This window comes from Molothrus aeneus, chromosome 16 (genome assembly GCF_037042795.1).
Source record: "Molothrus aeneus isolate 106 chromosome 16, BPBGC_Maene_1.0, whole genome shotgun sequence".
Taxonomy (NCBI): Eukaryota; Metazoa; Chordata; class Aves; order Passeriformes; family Icteridae; genus Molothrus; species Molothrus aeneus.
The window spans coordinates 12387034-12391656 of NC_089661.1; positions in this window are offsets into that span (position 1 = coordinate 12387034).

A 4623-nucleotide genomic window follows, 5' to 3' on the forward strand; every position below is an offset into this window, starting at 1 on the left:
CTCTGGCTCTGCTCCTGAACAAGGGACACAAGTGGCAAATGAACTCCAAGCAGGACAGCTACAATTCCAGTACTTTTTTGTGTTTCCATGTCATAAGGGATGAGCTCAGAACCACTTCTGACTAATGCTGAATTTGCCCAATATTGAGGCTGTTTGAAGTGCAGCCTGTCCACAGCTCACCTGGGAAATGACAGTTCCCAGAAGTGCTATCTTGAGCCTGTGAACTACTGCTCCTTGCTCTGCAGTGATGAATCTGCACTCAGCCAACCCCACCGAACTCTTTACAAGTCAGAGGACGCCTCTGCTCCAGAGAGGCAATGGCAAAGGGCAAGAAGGGAGTGAACCTGCAGGGCTCAGAGCAAAGACAAATACTGGCTGCAGGCAATGAAGGCTTTCATCCTCACCTCCTTTGCTCCTGCAAGCTGTACTGATGCGAACCTGCACAGATGTGATGAGCCAGCACCTGTAAGTGGCTGCACACAGCAATAGTTAAGGCAGGTCTGTGTCTGCAGCTGGCTGTGGAGGCACTGAGGGCTCTGTGAGTGCAGGTACCTGGGAGCTCAGACCTTGCCTTTCCCTGCAGGAGGGGGCAGGTAACAGCACTGTGTCACTGCAGTCTGGAAATGTTCTTGACTCATGCAAATGTCATCACATGGTTTCTGAGTGCTTGTGAAGCAATTTCCTGCCAGCTCCTAATTTGCACCCAGCTCATTAGAGAAGGTTACATGGCAGGCTACAGTGAGGCAAGAAAACTTGTACTGAAGTTAAAATGAAAGAAACTTTATTAAAAAAAAATCTTTCCTTCTTTATTTTGTGACAAATATTAAGCTTTCAACTAGTACTCTTTTTGCATTCTAGCTTACATAGGACCTTGTGATCCAGGTGGCACGTGGAACATAAATTTTTATTTCAAGTTCAGAGACCCTGGTGGAAGAAGAATATGCAGTTCTTGGATCATATGAGACAACAGGCCTGCTTTATGAGGCTTTGCTGGTAATCAGTAACTAAAGACCTCAAAAGCAGCATGCTGTTTTTCTCAGCTTCCAGCTTTAGGAGCTGGGGAACAGCCTGTGTTACACTGAGAATCCCTGAGCAAAAACAGCTCATGAACTGCATAGCCAAGGGGTATTAATTCCTCATTTTGAAAACTAAAGCCAAAAGTGCTAATCTGCTAAATAATGTGTTTGTCAGTGTTCTCACATAATGAAATACAGAATATTCCTACAAAAACAATGCATGCCCTCTGCTTGATGCTTTTAAAAGCTTTCCCAATTTGTCAAAAATCCCAGTCAGGGTTTCAATATCTCTATGAGAAAAATTTGGATGGTTTTTCATTGTATGGACAAGTTAAGGGAGTATTGGCAGAGGCTTTGTTCTTCTCCTGTACTCCAGCAGAGTTCTTTTCTTTGCAGTTTCACATCCTGGAGCCCCTTATTCCACCTTTGCTTTGATGCTTGCATGGGGATTACATATTCTGGGGGAGACAGCAGTCCCCAGAGGGCCAGGAAGACCAGGGCAGTTCAATGGGATGCAGAATCATGAGGCAAGGCTGTAGGTAGGGGAAAAGTCTCCCTGATCTTATGAACTTCACACTGGTTGGGTGAAATTCTCATGAATGCCAGTATTTATGTGTGGTAAAAATGACACTGAAGCAACGAGCACAATAAAGGTAAAACAACAGAGAAAAATCTTTACAAAGCAGGTTGTAGTGGGAGGAATGCTAAAGGTGAAAGAGATTCATCTGAAGTCCTCACACATTCTCATGAACCTTAGTCTCCACCACTATTCTGGAAGTAACTGTATTTCACTTCAAGGGTGAATTTAACAAACGCTACATAATTGGAGAAGCTGGACTTTGGGGAGTAGAAGGCAGTGAAGCAGAAGGTCACACAGAGCCTCAGCCAGCTCACAGCCACAGCATCCACTGCAGCTGCAAAAAGGAAAGTCACAGGCCCTTTAATTTCTGGGAGCGTACCGGGGAGCTCGGGGATGGATCTCAGAGTGCAAAAGAAGCACTTGCCTCAATTTCATAAAATGCAAGATATCTTGTAATCTGCTGCGCTGAACCAGAAATTATTGCACACTGTCAGCAGTTCCCTCGGGACATTAGTAAGGGATTTCTCCACTAAATGATTCAAAGAAGAGTTCACTCATCAGCGTAATTCTCAACATGAACACTCTTTTTTTTTTTTACCTGACATTAAAAAAAATCTTTATCAAATAGTCCCTTGTGTATGGGCATAATACATCCATACTGTTATTTTGGGGACATAATGTTTAATGGGAAAGTAATAAGTATATTGGATGTGTGGCTAAGAATTTTAAAAGGTTTCTGGTAGCAAGCTCCTGCTAAACACAGTCTATTATTATAAGGTGCAAGCCCTGAGAAATGACATTTAGTGGAGTGGTCCTTCATGTAGGAATGTCAGACTCTGTCTTTTGCTTCCTTCTTTGGAATTCCACCTTGGAAAAGCCCTGCAGAATCCCAGCTAAGCTCTGTGCTAGCAGCCTGTCCTGCCATCAGCTCCCAGGGATGTGTCCCAGGGCTCACTCCTCCCCTCCCTGGAGCTTGGGGCCTTCCTTGCCTTTGTTTGAGGCTTTGGCCAGGCTGCTCTGAGAGCACAACCCCCATGGAGCTGTTCCAGAGGAAATAGCAATGATCAGCTGATATTAGTGCAGAACCCCTCCTACTGAGCAAATAATTATTTGATTTAGTATTTAATATAGTGTTGAATAGGAAACAAAATGCTTGCCATTGGTTGAAATTTTGGTGTGCTGGTCAAAAACCCAGATGTAACAACTGAAGCTCAGTGGGACACTAATAAAGGTCTTGTATTACAGGCTTTAATTTTAGAAGTTTTTTTGCAGTACATGCATTTTCTAGGCATTTTATATCCCTTGCTCCCTGCTTCTGTCCTTCCTCCTATGATGATATTGCAGAAAAGTTGTTTTCACTTATAAAATTAAAAATGACAGATTTAAAATGTTTTCAAATGTGTAATCACTTATTTAAGCTGATCTTTATTACCATTATCTAATTTGTGATTCCAACACCTCTTGAGCTGTAAACTAACACATGCAGGAGCTGTGATATGTCATAGAAATGCTGTGGCATCCATTACAAATCACAGGTGTGAACTCACAGACTTGGACTGACTTCAACAGACATTAAGCAAAAAGAAATCAGAAATCACCACAGCAGTTAAAAAATTGCTCTCCTGCTGCTTCTTTCAGTATTTAGTATACAAAATAGCTTTTAACTGCAAGAAAGCTTAATCCAGTCATAATCTCAGCTGGTTCCATCTATTTCAAACGTCTCTGTAGATGTAGACAAATAAAAGAGAGAATCCCTTTTTACATTAGAAGGAACACTCTGCTCCCCTTGTCTCCTTTTGTCTCTCAGGGACTATCCTTCTGCTGGCTGTTACACACAAATGAATCGTTCTGGATGTTTGCTGGTTTTTCTGTGGTGTACTTTTCAGCTGAACAAATCAACTTGCAGTTAAAGCTGCTCTCTGTTCTCACTCAGACTCCACACTCTCATATGTCAGTGACACTCTCCACTGATCAAGGGAATAAAGCCTGCAGGCTTCAGACCCAGGGGTTCTATAAAGTGCTCATCATCAGGTCACATCGAAAGCTTCATTTTTGTTTTTCGTGCTTTGTTTGATGATGGTGCAGAAATTAACCCTTGAGCTGTTTAATTATTTGCATCCCCGTGCTCTCAATTCCTGCCAGCCTGTCAATACTCAGGAACTGCCATGCAGCTCAGGTTTCTGATTTCCTGATATTCCCTTTGTGAAATATGAAAAAGGGGTTTTCTCTTCGTACTGAGAAGCAGAAGAGAGTTTATTTTGGAAGTGGTAATCTATTGTTATGTTTTGGATTTCTGTATTTGTCACAGATGTTTGCAGACTGGCAGTATTTAAAAAGAAACCACAGTACACAAAATGTTTTGCATATTATAAGTTAATAAGAACAGAATTTTATGTTAAATGCTGAGTATGAAAGAATTACATACAAATCATCATGCTTAAAACCAAAAATAAAGATGAAAACAGCACTCTAAAATTGTATATGTAATTATTCTCACCATTTTGAGGGTGTTGTTCTACATTCTCTTTCTCTGCACATCTCCAGAGTCTGTGGGCCAATGTCTTTTCTCCCTCCCTGAGTATGTACAACACCTCACATGACAAAATGTAACAACTGGGTGATTTTCTCAAAAGCTGCTTGTGTGGATATGTGCAGATTTGCAATATCAGAGAACCACAAAACCACAAAGGGATTTAGAGCTATTTTTACTTTTAGAGGAAAGTCACAGTTTATAGTGTGATAAGGAAATTATATTCCTTTGCTTAAGGACAGGAGAGCTCTGTGTGCCCTCTAGGCTTGCTGAAATGCTGAATACCAGCAGTTTCCAATTATGTTGGCTGCTCTCTGGATGTTCTGTGGTACTGAAAACCACTTTTAAAAGGTTTAAACATTGATAAAGATGACTAAATTTGCTTACCTATCCTTGCAATATTTTTTGATACAGATGTCTAAATCCAGACTCCCAAAGGAAATGAGGCAGTGTCTTCCTCTGCCTTTAAGAATTTGCACTTTATATCCTTCCTTTCT